Here is a 19,707-nt window from a genome sequence, read left to right as displayed (position 1 = left end):
AACTAAGAAAAGCCAGTGTTTCCTCACCCCACTCTGCAGCCATTTCTCTCACTTGGAAGTAAGCTCCCGACCAAGCTCAAGAAAAGCGACTCTATTTCATCCAGCAGCAGCAGTCTTCATAAAATGTTTATCAATTAATAGAACCTGTCAGGCCAATAGAAACAGCTTTCAGTGTTGGATCAGAGTTTAAATTTTAGCTTCTACTACTTTCTAGGTGAGTAACCTGGGATAAATTATTTTACTTCTCTGTCTCTCGTTCATGGAAAAAACAAAAACGAAAACAAAAAATGAGTTCCTTTTATATACAGGGTTGTGGCAGATGGAATAAGATTTTGTGTACCGACTGCCTGACACAGTGCCAGAACTGTAGTAAGAACACCGCATGTGATAGTAACATAACATCCAGGAGATACTCTAATACTTCGTATTTTCCAAGTACACACAAATTGGGGGTAGGGGGAAGAGCTAAGGTGCTTAATAGTGGGCGTAGCCAGTTGTGGATAAGTATCAAAAAGGAATTCCTAATGTGAGGTATAAGTGGGATTTTCACCAAAACCCTATCCTTCCCAAGACTCCAGTGACAGTTTAACGGTCAGCTGCATCAATGCTTGTGTACTGTGCAGTCTTAAAAGGCACCACTCCTGTCTATCTCGGTGAAATTGATGGTGGAGCAAAAGGGAGTTTAGGTGGTTCCGGTCCGGGGAGAAGATGTGCAGGGTTTCAGATGCGAAAGTCGCACCCAACCGCTTCACTCTCGCTCTAGGCCATCCACAGGCGCCCTGCTTCCTTCCACCTGCGAGCTTTTTCTGCAGAATGCGGGAAGCCGCCGCCGCCGCCACAGAGGAGGGGGCGGAGGCAGAGGCGGAGGCGGCACCCAGGGGCCGGGGCAGGGGAGGCCGGGACCATCGCAGTGACTATTTTTCTGCAGCAGCGGCAGCAAGGACGGTTGCTGCAGGTTCGGGGTCGGCCGGCCTGCGCGTGGGTTTGCGAGGACGCTCTTCGTCCCCTGCGCTGGGGTGTCCGACAGCGAGGAGGAGGAGAACGACGCACGGAGCCCGCGCGAGTGGAACCAGCAAAGAAAGCTCCATCGGTCGGCAGAGGAGAAGGGGGAGGAGGCACGGCCGAGGCAAACGAGCGGACGCCTTGTTGCCGGGTGCCGGTATCACGCCGCTGCACGCCTTCCAACAAAACCCACCGCGGCCCGGGTTGCAGCAGCCGGACGGATGCCAAGGCCACACGGCAGGCACGGGGACAGCCGTCGCAGTAGCCGTCCCACACGGGCTGCGGACACCGAGGGTTGCTAGTGAGTAGCGGCGCGCGCGCGTGAGTGAGAGCGCGCAGCGGACGGGGAAGTGCGCACGGCGGGTGCGTCTGCCTCGTGGCCTGGCGCGCGCCGGCCCTTCCGCTGGCAGCGTCCGGTCCCAGGCTGGCTCTGAGGGAGGAAAAAAGGCACTTTGGCGGCTGATCGCTTCCTTCCTGCCAGTCATGCGATCGGCCGCCTCCATCGGCGCCGCCTGCATGCGCCCCTCCGCTGGGCCCTCGGGGTTAGTTTCACCTTGATAGGGAGGCAGGAAGCCCTGGCTACTGGTGGCAGGGCGGGACTCTGGCCGTGACCTATACGTGGGTGCGCCTGTTTTTCTGGTTCAGCCCTGGGTTGCAGCCTTGGAGATGATGTCGACCTTGGGAGAGACCACTGTACTGTCTCTAGCGGCGCGGTGTGGAGGAGGGAGGGGCGAGGGTTAGAAAAACGGACCTTTACCCCGGCCGAGCAGGTGCCATGCCTTTCCAGATGATGTTAATTTATGCCGTTTATGAGCGACTAAGACATTGCCCCTCACCTGAATAACTTAAAGCCTTCACCGAAAGCCCCTAGTGAGATGCACAAAGAAATGGAATGTCTCCAAAACATATTTTTTCAGAACTTTCTCTAAAACAACCTACAATGCTGATACTCCCAGAGCCTAAGGTGCCATAATTGCTGAAGTTTAAAAGAAAATTTATATAAGGAATAAGTAATTCAGGAAATGGAACCCAATCTAGAGGTTTGAAAAAAAAAAAATCAAGTGCCTTGGAAGTGGGGTGGGGTGGCTTGCTTCCTGGAAATCAGTGTTCGGTAGTAAGTAAAAAAGACAGCTTTCAAAGTAAGCCCCAGTGAGCACACTGCTTTCCAAACATCTTGCTCATTACTGACAATAACATGAAGTCCTGGATTTTAAGCCATTTCCGAAGACATAATAGATATCACTGGGATGCTGGTTTGTGGTCTCATGATTTAAGGCCCTGTCAAGGTCAATAACGTAGATTTGTTCCAGCAGATAAATTATACCTGAATGTTTGATTGTTCGTGTCAATTTTTTTGAGAGTAGGTTTTGACGGTTGTTTTACACAGAAATTAAGCCACCGTGTTTTGTTTTTATCCCGACCTTGTTTCCATTGGAAATTATGTGTTTTCAGGATGGGTGCCACATTGTACTTCAAAAATATACTCTGCCACTGGATTATAGTGGGCATTGTGTAGCTACATATGCATATCTTTATTTTTAATACAAGTTAATGTCGCTGAGCAGTAGGCTCTTTTTGTTTACCATTTGCGCCATGAGAGCTTCTCCATTAAAAGGCATAAAATGTTATTGGAATCTACCTGGAAAATGAATTGGCTGATTGTTTTCTGTTCAGACACAGATACAGCAAATTGCCACCAAGAATCTGCTTTTGCATATACTTTGGCTGTAATTTATGTAGCAACTGGTTCTTGGGAATTTCAAGAAGAAACTTGTTTTCTTATCCTCACCTGTAAAGTAAGCACCAAAATTTAAATTATAAGGCAGATAACCTAAGTCCTTTATCCCTATCTCAACCTTCAAGGCCTGTTTCTTGGTACTCTTGCCCTGTTTCATAGGATTCTTATGGTTTGTGGGAGGCTTGGAGGGAGTAGTGAGGGACCAGTTTCCTGAGGATGTCCTCAATAGATTTGCTTCTGTAGGAGAGAGTGTCTTTGGGGTTGATTCCTAAGAAGGACTGATAAAAATAGTTATAAAGAATTGTTAATAATAGTTCTCTCTTCTTACTTTCAGCACATAGGACTTAATTCACGCCGTTTGATCATTTCCTTCCTTTAGGACCCTTCCCAGCTGTAAGAATTTACAGCTACAATCCAAGAAATGAGATTGCATTTTACAAGAAAAGAAGGCTGATAATTCTTGCCCAAAACATGAGAAGTAGAAGGAATGTGAGAGAAAATAATGTAGATTCCGTCCAGGAAGTGCTAGGTGCTTTCCTGGTGGGTACATTTACCAATTAGAGACATGTTAATTAATCTACTGGATTTGTGATTCTGTCTACTACTAACATCTTTTTCTTGACCTTATGAAAGATTTACAGATGGCTTCAGCTGAAACTACAGGAAATGACTCATGGTTATCCCTGAAGATATTAGAGCCAGCTTTCCATTCCTCAGGGCTGATGCATAGCAGCTCTTTGATAAATATTTTCTAAATAAATGACAAATTTTAGAATGTCTTTTTATTATTATTATTCTACTTTAAGTTCTAGGGTACATGTGCACAACGTGTAGGTTTGTTACATATGTATACATGTGCCATGTTGGTGTGCTGCACCCATTAACTTGTCATTTACATTAGGTATATCTCCTAATGCTATCCTCACCCCTCCCCCCACCCCACGACAGACCCCGGTGTGTGATGTTCCCCTTCCTGTGTCCAAGTGTTCTCATTGTTCGATTCCCACCTATGAGTGAGAACATGCGGTGTTTGGTTTTTTTGTCCTTGCGATAGTTTGCTGAGAATGATGGTTTCCAGCTTCATCCATGCCCCTACGGAGGACATGAACTCATCCTTTTTTACTACATCACCTCTTCTGCTATTTTTTAAATCATAACGTTATATGAATCACCAAACATTTCATCAAATTGAATCCCAGTTCATATAATCAACTAAGAAGGCCAACATCCTCGATTGAAAAAACAATAACAAAATAAAACAAAACAAAAACAAAACTCTAAAACAAAACAAAAACCAACAAAAAATACTATTGGTACCTGTTGACTTGCTTATTCCAGCTATCTGAACATGTGAACTGTCCAATTGAACGTGTGAATGTACATTCAGAAATCCTGAGTTGACATCAGAATGTTCAACTCAGGAATAATCTGGATGTAGCTACATCTGGATGTGGCTTTTGTCAGAAATTATTTGCATTTCTAAGCAAATCAGATTAACTTCTAGTACAATCTTGCATCTCTGCCTGTCTAGTGGACAGGCCAATTTAACATTTGGCATATTGCTGAGTCTTCAAAACACATATTGTTTGATGCTCTAACTTTTAAATTAAATCCATGTTATTTTTTTTCCATTGATGTGGTTGGCTTAGAGACATTAATTTGACTAGTGGTTGCTTAGTAACTTGTGTTTATTAAAAGAAGTCCCTTGATATAAACACCAGTAATTCTTATGTCTTGATTTGCTCTAGTTAACCTTTCAAGGTACTGTTTTGGAAATGGGTGCGTTGTCTTGAATATTAAGGATGTTATCACTCCTTTTTTTTTTGTTTTAGTTCTGATTTTCCATCTCCTATCATTAGAAAGTCTCCCGGTTATTCAGGTTCCAGTTTCAGGATGACAGATTAGAAAGCTATCTGAAATTTACCTGGATATTAACTTTCTAGTGGGTAATAATAATGCAAGTTTTATTCCTGAAATTCTTCCTTTTATGTCCTTCTCTGATCAAGCTTGTTTCATTCTGAATGAAAGTAAAATGAGATTCTCAATTTATTTTAAAAAATTGGGCTATGTCCAAAGATAAATACATAAAAGTAAACTATTATGTAAAATAAAAAACTGCTTATCACTGTTCTGAAGTAGCACAAACACTGCTATTCTCTGCATAATGAAACGTGGCCATTCCTACCAAGTATTTATTTGACAAGTAGGCTCTTGAGCACTTGAACAGAAGTTAAAAGCAGGTTTCTTCCATGTCATATTAAGGCCCTTGAAAGGTGGGGGTGGAATTTTGATTTGAGGTGGTAGCCAATTGTAGGTTCCTTGAAAGGGAGCAGGTGAGGAAAGCATCTTGACACTTTGGCAGTTGGGTGGAGAGTGGATTAGTATTAGGGAGTGGAGGCAATAATCCAGTGTCTGATGATGACAGCCTGATTTCAGATCCCATTCAGATGGAGAAAAGAAAACCTCAGACAGGTATCAGGATTCTTTGTTTTATGTGAAAGAGATTGAAAACCTGTGGCACAAGTGTAATCACTAATACCTTCCACACCCACAGAGACATCACCAGTGGATTACAGCATTCTTTCCTGCGGAGCCCTAGTGTAACCTCAGAATCTTGCAAACATTTGACAAATATTTATTAATAGCTGTTAGTTATTGAAGATGTGCTATATGCCAGGCACTGTACTAAGCCTTAACACAAGTTTATCTCGATGATGATGGAGTGGTTGGAAACAGGATTTTTTTTTCCCCCACTTACTAGTAGCGTATCCTTGGGCAAGTTACTAACTTCTGTGAGTCTCAGTTTCCTTGCTTTTCAATTGAAACATTAGTTTCTATCTCAGAAGGTTTTAGGGAGGATTAAATAAATAGCTGTAAATGCAAAGTGTTTAGAACAATGTCTGGCACAAAATTAAGTGCTATATGTGTTCGTTGTTATTCTTGTTATTATTCTTTAAACAACCTTATGCCTAAGTACCATTTTGCAGATTAAAAAATGTACAAATGAGTTATGTGAATTGCTCTGCATCATAGGCTGGTAAATGATAGAGCTGGCCGTCAAACCCAGGCAATATGACTCCAACACCTCTTTTCCTAACTTGTATGGATCCCTGTCTCCTATACTGCATGCCAGGTGCTGGGGATACTGATTAAAGCAAGAAAAGTAGGGGCTTATCCTCATGGAGTTTCAGTGTTCCAATCCTCTCCAGTGTAGATCTGTCATCTCCAATGTAGAATTAGTAGCCAGATTATAACTGTTTTTCCTTGATGTTTTCGCATTTTGTAAGTAATGTTTTTATTAAGTTCTTTATTAAGAAGTGCTCCAATTTGTGTTTTCATATATGCTTTAAAAATGGATTATTTTCTGGGTCTTTACCCTAACACCGTTGGCATATACAATATTTATGTCTCTCCTTATACTCAAGGCTTCTTATGCCTCCCTCATATAATATATCAGATTCTGGGGCAAGCTTTAGTATTCTGAAAAATGCCATCCACTCCCCTCCACACTCCCAGAGTCTCAGGTATCTCCGATTGTAAGCTGTGGTGGAGTGATAATGACATTTCTAACCATCTTTTAATTCAGCTTATTCGGAATATTTTACAGAGTAATGGCAAAGCAAATTTTAGTTGTTCTTTGACTTGTTGAAGTAATTATGTCTAATTATAAGAAGCCAGATTTTATTTATAGGAGGGAAGACTCCTGTGGCAGTGAAGAATAAGCAATTCTTAACTCCTTCAGAGCTTTAGGATGGAATCTGCCATCACTGATTGCAGTATTTTGACTTTATTGCATTAATTCTTATAAATGTTTGTTCTCATAACTCTCAGAAATCTATAGCTAGTATTGTGTTTTTCTAAGTAGGTGAAACTTTTTCTTGGTCTTGTATGAAGTTGAATTTGCCTCCAGCAAAGAATCATTGAGTAGAAGGAGAGGTATATGTGTTGTGTATGTCAACAGTGTTACGCAAAACAAAAACAAAATAATCAATTTTTAAAAGCATATGCGAAAATGCAAATTGGAACGCTTCTTAATAAAGAACTTAATAAAAAGCCTTACTTACAAAATACCAAAACATCAAGGAAAACTAGCAATCATCTGGGTACTAATTTTACATTGAAGATGATAGATTTACTTTGGAGATGGTTGGAACCCTGAAGTGCCATGAGGGCAAGCCCCCACTTTTCTTGCCCTTGTCAGTATCCTCGGTACCCAGCATGCAAGTATAAAACACTAATAATTTTGTTGAGGGAAATTTTGAAATCTCACCATTAAAAATATACTCTGCATCCTTTGATTTACCTTTTTGTGTAAGTTACACATTATATTATTTGGCAAAAGTTCAATTCTTTTTAAAGAAACATTTTAAATTTCATGAGTTTAAATTTGATTAAAGATGAAAGAATTTGAGATTTAGGGAATTTGGCTTTTAAACTGCTGCAATACTTAAGTTTAGTGGCATCACAGTAACTAAACCAGATTCAGCAAAACCTCAAGCAAGAGATAACTGTTAAGAGGCCCATCAGGAATTACTCATTTTAATTGTGTGATTTGATGCTTCTCTGGGTTAATTTAGAAACAGGAGGCCAGTGATGACTCATTTTTAACCCTTTTTAGCTCCCTATGAACACTGCCTGCCTATTTTGCATTTGTCTGTGTTCAGAGACAGGCTCAGGTGCAGGTTCCCCTTTAGAGTGTTACATTTCAAACTTGCCTGCTAGTGTACTAATCAGCTATGCACCTTTAATTAAAAGTGCAGGGAAAACTATAGCCAGGAATGATGATTATGGCTAAATTTGGCTCATCTGAGGACCCTGTGATTCTATTTATCCTGTCACTACAGCTGTATCATTTAACACTAGAAATACAGAGAGGGCTTCTGCCTTTGGGCTCATGCTTCAGTCTTCTGGTGGGTTGACTCTGGCTTTTTTTCCCCAATCTGTTTTGACCTTGAAAGGTTGGTTTATAAATTGTTCCGCAAGATAAGTTTTCTTTAACTATAGGAACAAATGGACATGGTGGATGGAACGAGATTGGGAAAGAGAGGCCTGAAATATGCCCTTCGTATGCTAATATTCCTGTTAACCTGGGCAAAGAAACTGCTTACTTAATCTATAAAGTACTTAAGCTAAATAAATAAATTGATAAATAAGATGAAAATCACTCAATCATTGGTGGGTGTAGAACTTTGTGTTTTTTCAATTCATGAAAAATTTAATAAATTAAAATGTGGCTCTTGAAAGAAATATAACTCATATTCTTATGGCACACGTAGTTATTTTTCTTTTGTCAAGTATAATATTATTGAATAACTTAGATAACTAGGGCAGTGATTCTCAAACTAGGTTCAAAATAGGAAAATGTCCTCCATCCCACCCTTAGAGATGATTATTCAAAAGGTTTAGGTGGAGCCTGGCAGCCTTCCTTTTTATCTTTTTTTTTTTTTTATACTTTAGGTTTTAGGGTACATGTGCACAATGTGCAGGTTTGTTACATATGTATCCATGTGCCATGTTGGTTTGCTGCACCCATCAACTTATCATTTAGCATTAGGTATATCTCCTAATGCTGTCTCTCCCCCCTCCCCCCACCCCACAACAGTCCCCAGAGTGTGATGTTCCCCTTCCTGTGTCCATGAGTTCTCATTGTTCAATTCCCACCTATGAGTGAGAACATGCGGTGTTTGGTTTTTTGTCCTTGCGATAGTTTACTGAGAATGATGATTTCCAGTTTCATCCATGTCCCTACAAAGGACATGAACTCATCATTTTTTATGGCTGCATAGTATTCCATGGTGTATATGTGCCACATTTTCTTAATCCAGTCTATCGTTGTTGGGCATTTGGGTTGTTTCCAAGTCTTTGCTATTGTGAATAGTGCCGCAATAAACATACGTGTGCATGTGTCTTTATAGCAGCATGATTTATAGTCCTTTGGGTATATACCCAGTAATGGGATGGCTGGGTCAAATGGTATTTCTAGTTCTAGATCCCTGAGGAATCACCACACTGACTTCCACAATGGTTGAACTAGTTTACAGTCCCACCAACAGTGTAAAAGTGTTCCTACTTCTCCACATCCTCTCCAGCACCTGTTGTTTCCTGACTTTTTAATGATGGCCATTCTAACTGGTGTGAGATGGTATCTCATTGTGGTTTTGATTTGCATTTCTCTGATGGCCAGTGATGATGAGCATTTTTTCATGTGTTTTTTGGCTGCATAAATGTCTTCTTTTGAGAAGTGTCTGTTCATGTCCTTCGCCCACTTTTTGATGGGGTTGTTTGTTTTTTCTTATAAATTTGTCTGAGTTCATTGTAGATTCTGGATATTAGCCCTTTGTCAGATGAGTAGGTTGCAAAAATTTTCTCCCATTCTGTAGGTTGCCTGTTCACTCTGATGGTAGTTTCTTTTGCTGTGCAGAAGCTCTTCAGTTTAATTAGATCCAATTTGTCAATTTTGGCTTTTGTTGCCATTGCTTTTGGTGTTTTAGACATGAAGTCCTTGCTCATGCCTATGTCCTGAATGGTATTGCCTAGGTTTTCTTCTAGGGTTTTTATGGTTTTAGGTCTAACATGTAAGTCTTTAATCCGTCTTGAATTAATTTTCGTATAAGGTGTAAGGAAGGGATCTAGTTTCAGCTTTCTCCATATGGCTAGCCAGTTTTCCCAGCACCATTTATTAAATAGGGAATCCTTTCCCCATTTCTTGTTTTTGTCAGGTTTGTCAAAGATCAGATAGTTGTAGATATGCAGCATTATTTCTGAGGTCTCTGTTCTGTTCCATTGATCTATGTTTCTGTTTTGGTACCAGTACCATGCTGTTTTGGTTACTGTAGCCTTGTAGTATAGTTTGAAGTCAGGTAGCGTGATGCCTCCAGCTTTGTTCTTTTGGCTTAGGATTGACTTGGCAATGCGGGCTCTTTTTTCGTTCCACATGAACTTTAAAGTAGTTTTTTCCAATTCTGTGAAGAAAGTCATTGGTAGCTTGATGGGGATAGCCTTCCTTTTTATCTTTTTAAAACAAGGGTCTTGTCCTGTCACCCAGGCTGGAATGCAATGGCATGATCATAGCTCACTGCAGCCTTGACCTCGTGGGTTCAAGCGATCCTCCCACCTTAGCCTTCTAAGTAGCTGGGACTACAGGTGCGTACTGCCACACCTAGCTACTTTTTTTTTTTTTTTTTTTTTTTTTTTTGGAGAGACGAGGTTTCACCATGTTGCCCAGGCTGATCTTGAATTTCTGGGCTCAAGTGATCTTTCCACCTCAGCCACTCAGAGTACTGGGATCACAGGCATGAGCCACTGCACCTAGCAGCCTTCCTTTTAACAATCTTCTCAGGAGATTCTGATGCAGGTGCTCAGTAAACCACCCTCTTGAGAAGAATCTGCTTAAGAGCTAAATCTAATCTTATATTCAAATTCTTTCTTCTACGTTTACGTTTTGAGCATTTATTTCTCCTGATTTTGATAGACAGTTTCGTGTAATAACATATATGTCAGTGCTGCCTTGGAGTTCTCATAAAGGTATGATATATTGCCTTTTCTAGTTTTAATATGATCTATCTTTTGATGGGTGGAATCAGGAAACCACAGGGTTGGTGGGAATTTTTAGAGATAATGTACATTCTTCTGAGTGACAGATATTTGGATAGGGCAGAGATGGATTTGATCAAAGGAAAGTAAGAGAAGACATATTAGTGAGTAGTGGAAGATACAGAGAAGGGGAAAGGCTCAGATAACAGAGGGCACTGAAGGGCTGGCGAGGGTTTAGACCTCTTCTGGCAGGCACCGAGTTACTATGGTGCAGTTTTTGAGCGGGGGACTAACTGGATGCAAACAAGTGCACACCTGAACTAGAGACACACAGTACCTTGTCCAGAAACAGAGGATCAAGGAACAGGTGGCTGAAGCAGGCTGGTTTGTCACCATAAAGGCAGAAAGAAACAAGGGTGAGGACTTGGGGCCCAGAATTTGGCAGGACTGACTTTCAAGGGTTTATGCAGTAGGGTTCTCCAACTCTGTGTTCCTAAAGGTCTATAGCTTTTTGGTAAATTGCTTTTTTCTGCTATTGATGTTATGGTGTATACATTAAGGCCACCCAGCTCAGCTTCAGGCCAGGTTAGGAAGACCTTGAATAATTGCTACAACTACCAGTACCTTAATATTGTGAGGCAAGGAAGGCACAATTGTTCTTAACTTTGGATGAGAGAAATAGACTCAGAGAGTTAAGTAATTTACCAGAATTTACACATGTAGAAATTGGCAGGGCTAGGATTCAAATTCAGGGCAACTTATTCAAAACTTGTAGGTTTTATAAAAAAGTATAATTTGTCTGATTACAAAGTGATACATACTTATAACAAATTGTACGGCAATGAATAAATAAAAAGTGAAAGTCCCTCATGATCCCACCCTTGAGAGAACAGCTGAGAAAAATTCAGTAAATGTTGTTCCAGACTTGTTTCTTTAAAAATTCCAGTATATGTAATGAATACATTTGTATTCATATTACAAGGATGGAGCTATATTTTATATGTTATTCCACAGCTAGCTGTTTTCACTTAATGCTCTAACTTGGATGACATCCTGGTTCAGTACAAATAGATGTAAGTCCTTTCTAACAGCTTCATATGCTATAGAGAGTCTTTATTTTAAATATTCCTCTTTTGATGGCTATTTATTTTTATTTCCAAAATTTTAGTATTTTAAAACCATGCTGCAGTGTGTGTGTATATATTAAATGGTCAGGGAAATCTATGGGGAGATCTTAGAATTGGAATTGCTTAGTCAACAGGAATGCATATTATTTTAAAAATTGACATTTATTTCAATCCTCATCCATATTGAGTTGGACCAATCACGTAAATTTTACCAATCAAATACATTAAATGCCTGGCTTAAATTCAGTTTCTTAATTACTAGTGAATTTAGATGTTTATTTCTTGTGACTTAACTGTTTATATTTCTCTTATCACTTGTTCATGTCACTTGCCCATTTTTACTCTTTTTCTTACTGTTATGCAAATGTTTCCTATAGTTTAGAGATAATAGATATTATAGCTGTCAGTGGTGCAAACTTTTTTGTTCTTTTACTTGTTGAAAAGATTTTTAAAAGGCCTATTCAAGCATTTACAAAATATTTTATTTTAAAATAATTTTAGACTTTCAAAAGATTGTGGAAATAGTACACAAAGTTTTTATACAACCTTTATTAACACCTTGCAAAACCACATTAGTTGTCAAAATCAGTAAATTAACACTGATACAGTACTATTGTCTAATCTACAGATCTTATTCAAATTTCACCGAAGTCCTTCTGGGCAAGGATCCTATCTGGGGTCATACATTGAATTCATCTGTTATGCCTCCTTAGTCTCTTTTAATCTGCAGTAGTTCCTAAGTCTTTCTGTCTTTCATGATCTTGACACTTTTTAAGAGCACTGGCTGATTGTTTCCTAGAAAATCCCTTGATTTGGGTTTATTTGATGTTTCTTCATGAGTATGTAATCAAGAGAGTGACCTAGTCTGATGATGGTCGAAAATAACTTGCCTGAAAAAGAGATGCTTAAGCTAACACCAGAAAGATGGGTAGAAAGTTGGAAGTGTGAACTGAGGTTGGGGTGCCTTTGCATTGACTTTGCATAGTGCATCTCAGCAACTGAAAGAAGCCAGTGGAGGAGGTGGTGTGAAAGAAGGCTCTAAGGAAGCAGTCTGGTCAGACCCAGCTTTGTGGGACTTATTAAGGATATAGAATATTAACAGCAATAGAACATCATTCAAGGGCTTTAAGCAAAGGAATGGCAATATCTGAATCAGATTTTTAAAAGATCACTACAGGTAGATTCTTTACCTGGTAGAATTAATCAAAGGGGAGCAAGATAGAAATAGATACAACAACTAGAAGGCAGTTCTAGCAATGCAGGCAGAGAAAAGCGTGGGGTGTACATTAAGGAGCCTCCCCGCAAAGATGGTGAAAACCTGCAGTTTTGAGAGATGTTTTGGAGGGTGAATCTGAATCTGCACATGCAGGTGATAGATTGGATGTGGGATTAAGGGAAGGGGTAGGTGCGGGATTGCTAATATCAGAGTTTGCCGGGTTTTGTGTAAGTGATTGGATGTTGGTATCATCCATGGAGATGAAAGAGGTAATTCTTCACCTCTGATAGTGAAGTCAGAAGCATCACCATCTCCAATTATTTTGGATGCCAACATTTACAATATATTTGCTTATTTATGCTTCTGTATCTCATTATAGCCACTTAGCTTCCAAGTTCTATGGTTTTTCCTCAGCATCTTTCCCAATAACTGTTTGTCCTTCTCCATTTCTTTCACTGCTCTTCAGTTTGGACAAGGGTTTCCTCATTCCAGTGTTGCATACTTGCTTCCTCTCTGGGCTACCAATTCCTCTATTCTCTGTAACTTTATCCATCGCTTCCAGAGTATTTGCGTTTAATAAATGTGTACTAAGTGCCTCGTTTGGGCAGATCACTTTGCTGGGAAGAGTTGGGAATTAAGTAAGTTAAGTATATTTCATGGAACTGGAGTCAATTCCGAGTTATAATTGAGGCAGAAGGAAAAAGGCCATTCTGCCTAACGGTCAAGAAAGGACCATATTCTTCTTTCACTCCTTACATAAAAATAAATTCCACACAGGTCAAATATGTTTATCCAAAAATGGCTAACCACAGAAGTACCAGAAGAAAAGGTCGGTAGACATATTTTAAAATTGTTTATGAGGAGTAAGTTTGAAGACCTTTTTTTTTTTTTTTTTAATTATTATACTTTAGGTTTTAGGGTACATGTGCACAATGTGCAGGTTTGTTACATATGTATCCATGTGCCATGTTGATTTCCTGCACCCATTAACTCGTCATTTAGCATTAGGTATATCTCCTAATGCTGTCCCTCCCCCCTCCCCCCACCCCACAACAGTCCCCGGAGTGTGATGTTCCCCTTCCTGTGTCCATGAGTTCTCATTGTTCAATTCCCACCTATGAGTGAGAACATGCGGTGTTTGGTTTTTTGTCCTTGCGATAGTTTACTGAGAATGATGTTTTCCAGTTTCATCCATGTCCCTACAAAGGACACGAACTCATCATTTTTTATGGCTGCATAGTATTCCATGGTGTATATGTGCCACATTTTCTTAATCCAGTCTATCGTTGTTGGACATTTGGGTTGTTTCCAAGTCTTTGCTATTGTGAATAGTGCCGCAATAAACATACGTGTGCATGTGTCTTTATAGCAGCATGATTTATAGTCCTTTGGGTATATACCCAGTAATGGGATGACTGGGTCAAATGGTATTTCTAGTTCTAGATCCCTCAGGAATCACCACACTGACTTCCACAATGTTTGAACTAGTTTACAGTCCCACCAACAGTGTAAAAGTGTTCCTATTTCTCCACATCCTCTCCAGCACCTGTTGTTTCCTGCTTTTTTAATGATGGCCATTCTAACTGGTGTGAGATGGTATCTCACTGTGGTTTTGATTTGCATTTCTCTGATGGCCAGTGATGATGAGCATTTCTTCATGTGTTTTTTGGCTGCATAAATGTCTTCTTTTGAGAAGTGTCTGTTCATGTCCTTTGCCCACTTTTTAATGGGGTTGTTTGTTTTTTTCTTGTAAATTTGTTTGAGTCCATTGTAGATTCTGGATATTAGCCCTTTGTCAGATGAGTAGGTTGCAAAAATTTTCTCCCATTCTGTAGGTTGCCTGTTCACTCTGATGGTAGTTTCTTTTGCTGTGCAGAAGCTCTTTAGTTTAATTAGATCCCATTTGTCAATTTTGGCTTTTGTTGCCATTGCTTTTGGTGTTTTAGACATGAAGTCCTTGCCCACGCCTATGTCTTGAATGGTATTGCCTAGGTTTTCTTGTAGGATTTTAATGGTTTTAGGTCTAGCATTTAAGTCTTTAATCCATCTTGAATTAATTTTTGTATAAGGTGTAAGGAAGGGATCCAGTTTCAGCTTTCTACATATGGCTAGCCAGTTTTCCCAGCACCATTTATTAAATAGGGAATCCTTTCCCCATTTCTTGTTCTTGTCAGGTTTGTCAAAGATCAGATAGTTGTAGATATGCGGCATCATTTCTGAGGGCTCTGTTCTGTTCCATTGATCTATGTCTCTGTTGTGGTACCAGTACCATGCTGTTTTGGTTACTGTAGCCTTGTAGTATAGTTTGAAGTCAGGTAGCGTGATGCCTCCAGCTTTGTTCTTTTGGCTTAGGATTGACTTGGCGATGTGGGCTCTTTTTTGGTTCCATATGAAGTTTAAAGTAATTTTTTCCAATTCTGTGAAGAAAGTCATTGGTAGCTTAATGGGGATGGCATTGAATCTATAAATTACTTTGGGCAGTATGGCCATTTTCACGATATTGATTCTTCCAACCCATGAGCATGGAATGTTCTTCCATTTGTTTGTATCCTCTTTTATTTCATTGAGCAGTGGTTTGTAGTTCTCTTTGAAGAGGTCCTTCACATCCCTTGTAAGTTGGATTCCTAGGTATTTTATTCTCTTTGAAACAATTGTGAATGGGAGTTCACTCATGATTTGGCTCTCTGTTTGTCTGTGATTGGTGTATAAGAATGCTTGTGATTTTTGTACATTGATTTTGTATCCTGAGACTTTGCTGAAGTTGCTAATCAGCTTAAGGAGATTTTGGGCTGAGACAATGGGGTTTTCTAGATATACAATCATGTCATCTGCAAACAGGGACAGTTTGACTTCCTCTTTTCCTAATTGAATACCCTTTATTTCCTTCTCCTGCCTGATTGCTCTGGCCAGAACTTCCAGCACTATGTTGAATAGGAGTGGTGAGAGAGGGCATCCCTGTCTTGTGCCAGTTTTCAGAGGGAATGCTTCCAGTTTTTGCCCATTCAGTATGATATTGGCTGTGGGTTTGTCGTAGATAGCTCTTATTATTTTGAGATATGTCCCATCAATACCTAATTTATTGAGAGTTATTAGCATGGAGGGTTGTTGAATTTTGTCAAAGGCCTTTTCTGCATCTATTGAGATAATCATGTGGTTTTTGTCTTTGGTTCTGTTTATATGCTGGATTACATTTATTGATTTGTGTATGTTGAACCAGCCTTGCATCCCAGGGATGAAGCCCACTTGATCATGGTGGATAAGCTTTTTGATGTGCTGCTGGATTCGGTTTGCCAGTATTTTATTGAGAATTTTTGCATCAATGTTCATCAAGGATATTGGTCTGAAATTCTCTTTTTTGGTTATGTCTCTGCCAGGCTTTGGTATCAGGACGATGCTGGCCTCATAAAATGTGTTAGGGAGGATTCCCTCTTTTTCTGTCAGTTGGAATAGTTTCAGAAGGAATGGTACCAGTTCCTCCTTGTACCTCTGGTAGAATTCAGCTGTGAATCCATCAGGTCCTGGACTCTTTTTGATTGGTAAGCTATTGATTATTGCCACAATTTCAGAACCTGTTATTGGTCCATTCAGAGATTCGACTTCTTCCTGATTTAGTCTTGGGAGGGTGTATTTGTCGAGAAATTTATCCATTTCTTCTCGATTTTCTAGTTTATTTGCATAGAGGTGTTTGTAGTATTCTCTGATGGTAGATTGTATTTCTGTGGGATCGGTGGTGATATCCCCTTTTTCATTTTTTATTGCATCTATTTGATTCTTCTCTCTTTTCTTCTTTATTAGTCTTGCTAGCGGTCTGTCAATTTTGTTGATCTTCTCAAAAAACCAGCTCCTGGATTCATTAATTTTTTGAAGGGTTTTTTGTGTCTCTATTTCCTTCAGTTCTGCTCTGATTTTAGTTATTTCTAGCCTTCTGCTAGCTTTTGAATGTGTTTGCTCTTGCTTTTCTAGTTCTTTTAATTGTGATGTTAGGGTGTCAATTTTGGATCTTTCCTCCTTTCTCTTGTGGGCATTTAGTGCTATAAATTTCCCTCTACACACTGCTTTGAATGTGTCCCAGAGATTCTGGTATGTTGTGTCTTTGTTCTCGTTGGTTTCAAAGAACATCTTTATTTCTGCCTTCATTTCATTATGTACCCAATAGTCATTCAGGAGCAGGTTGTTCAGTTTCCATGTAGTTGAGCGGTTTTGAGTGAGTTTTTTAATCCTGAGTTCTAGTTTGATTGCACTGTGGTCTGAGAGACACTTTGTTATAATTTCTGTTCTTTTACATTTGCTGAGGAGAGCTTTACTTCCAACTATGTGGTCAATTTTGGAATAGGTGTGGTGTGGTGCTGAATAAAATGTATATTCTGTTGATTTGGGGTAGAGAGTTCTGTAGATGTCTATTAGGTCCACTTTGTGTAGAGCTGAGTTCAATTCCTGGATATCCTTGTTAACTTTCTGTCTCGATGATCTGTCTAATGTTGACAGTGGGGTGTTAAAATCTCCTATTATTATTGTGTGGGAGTTTAAGTCCCTTTGTAGGTCACTCAGGACTTGCTTTATGAGTCTGGGTGCTCCTGTGTTGGGTGCATATATATTTAGGATAGTTAGCTCTTCTTGTTGAATTGATCCCTTTACCATTATGTAATGGCCTTCTTTGTCTCTTTTGATCTTTGTTGGTTGAAGACCTTTTAAAGAATGTTGAGAAACCTAGATACCATAAAGAAAATAGGTCCACTTGAAAGCTTAAATTTTAAAAATTCTATGTAAAAATTGAACATCTTTCAAGCAAGAATGTCAACTGAACTAATAGTTATAGAAGGATTAATGGAAATAGAAAAATGGCCACTTTCAAACACCACAATTTTCTCTGGGAAAAAAATCTTCAGATGCTAAAATTAGTGGGCAGTGGTATATTTGCATAGTTTCCCTACAAGATACTTTTCAATTATAAAGACAAAAATAGTATCTGCGAGAAACCTGACAGATATAACTTAAACAAATATCAAGATTAACATCATTAATAATTGAACAAATGAATAACATATGTCTCCTGATACTTCATGAAGGATACACCATCACTTATACGGTATTTTTTGCCCAAAAAATGCATAACTCTCATTGTTTTCTGTATTTCATCTTTGTCACAGTTACCACAATCTTTATTAGATAATTGCGTAGATAATTGTTTATTAGTTTTACACCTCTCTGCCCCATTCCTGGTCCCTAGCAGAATGTAAGGTCCATAAAAGCACAAAGTAGGGGCTTTATAAGTAACACTGAATAAATGAATGAATAAATAAATTTATTTGGAGCTATCAATATTTACAGGAAAGATCCATTTAGTCTTGGATTGTATTGAATGAAAAATCACAGTTGGGTATCCTGGTGGAAATGGATGGAGGACATTTGAAGGTACAATGCTAAAGCTCAAGCCATGAATTAAGCTGAAGCCATGAAAAAAAAAAAAGGTGTCTTATAGAATACAGATATATGAAGAGAGAAAGATGGAGTATTAATATTTGAGATGCAGGGTGAGGGAGGAGAAAGGAAACACCTCCACTTCAGAGAGGCCAAGGCAGGAGTTGATTTTAAATAGGGAAAGTTCAGCTGATCAGGGTCAGGTGCTTAGTGGGGGTTTGTAACTGTTTAATGCAGTGAGTCTCAAGTTTTAATGTGCATAAAAACATCCTGGGCTGCTTGATTAAAAACTAGAGATCCCTGGGGCACCCTTCCCAGAAATTTTGACTCGGTGGGGCCTAGAAATCTGTGGGGTTTGTGTGTGTGTGTGTGTGTGTGTGTGTGTGTGTGTGTGTGTGTGTGTGTGTGTGTGTGTGTGTGTGTGTGTGTGTGTGTGTGTGTGTGTGTGTGGCCAGCACACCCCTCCTCCACCAAGTCATTGTAATGCAGGCAGGTTATCTAGGAACCACTCCCAGAGGGAACATGGCATCCAAATCGGGGATGTCAGCTCTAGTGTAGGAAGGTAGGAAGGGGGAGAGTGGTGAGCAAATAGGGACAGCAGATGACCACTTGCTAACAACTTTGCCAGAATGAGGAGCTCTTCAAGAGAACACTTTAAAATGGATTGCCGGGGAAAGTTAAGAAGGAAACTGTCTTTTCTGTTTCTGCCTACCGCATTGAAGAGATTGTCCAGTGCAAAACCAAACGTATGAATACAGCCTCCGCTGCAACATGTTGAACAGTTAAGATTCTTGTGGTTGGAGAACACTGGAGAAGCAGTGGATGAGAAGTACTTCAGGATAGCCCTCTTTTGCTTTTGAGTAATAGTGCTGGACTCAGTTCATTTTGTAGAACTACTGTCCTTAAGAAAGTTATGAAAATTAAATAAAATTGATTAATAATGCCCAAGGACTAACTCCATTTCTGAGCTTTCAGGCAACTGGCAGAGAGGAAAATGATGCTATTTCAAACATTTATTTGTGACTCATTATACTTCATTGAACTAAGTATCTTTTGGATGGTATTTTCTTAAAAGCAAATTGCAATAAAAAAGGAAGTATATTAAAATGTACATTAAAGTTTAGTGCCTTATGGGTAGCTTATCTTTAGAAATGCATTATTTCCAGGAATGTTTAGTATTTTAACAGGAGGAGAGCACAGTTAGCAAGCTCATATGAATTTGTGGTGAAAAAATATCTGTGTACAAATATGAATCTCTCTCCAGCGTCTCAAATTCATTTGCCAAGTGTTTTATAATGCATATTAATTGAATCATCACATTTAGAAAAGAATCTAAAATTAGTACATTGATGAGCATATGAAATGCCTTTCATATAGCACAAAAATGTAGAATTTATATTAAAAACCAGCAAATATTTTGAGTTGAACTGTGTCTAGATAGAATAATTATGGATTTGAATTTCTTAACTACATATACCATGTAGTCAGTCCACAGACACTGAATCATTCTGCCGATGAAAAAAGTGAAGAGGGCCGGGCACAGTGGCTCACCCTTGTAATCCCAGTACTTTGGGAGGCTGAGGCGGGCGGATCACCTGAGGTCAGGAGTTCGAGACCAGCCTGGCCAACATAGTGAAACCCCATCTCTACTAAAAATACAAAATTAGCCAGGC

The 19,707-nt window shown here is 39.5% G+C and overlaps 1 protein-coding gene across 3 annotated transcripts in view; it reads left to right on the top strand.

Moving 5' to 3' along the window:
* Positions 1–1,345: 1,345 nt before the first annotated feature.
* Positions 1,346–19,707, top strand: part of STAMBPL1 (STAM binding protein like 1) — a 51,649-nt gene continuing 33,287 nt past the window's right edge. For 2 of the 3 annotated variants that reach the window (XR_009212763.1, XM_058436230.1), the window contains exons 1-2: positions 1,346–1,544; positions 3,120–3,280. The gene's annotated coding sequence lies outside the window, so the exon portion shown is untranslated. The remainder of the gene's footprint in view (positions 1,545–3,119; positions 3,281–19,707) is intronic. The other variant, XM_058436231.1, reaches the window with a different exon arrangement.

Source organism: Hylobates moloch, unplaced genomic scaffold (genome assembly GCF_009828535.3).
Source record: "Hylobates moloch isolate HMO894 unplaced genomic scaffold, HMol_V3 SCAFFOLD_3, whole genome shotgun sequence".
NCBI classification, from domain to species: Eukaryota; Metazoa; Chordata; class Mammalia; order Primates; family Hylobatidae; genus Hylobates; species Hylobates moloch.
Note: the sequence above shows the minus strand (reverse complement) of the source record. Positions and strands in the feature narration are given on the sequence as shown.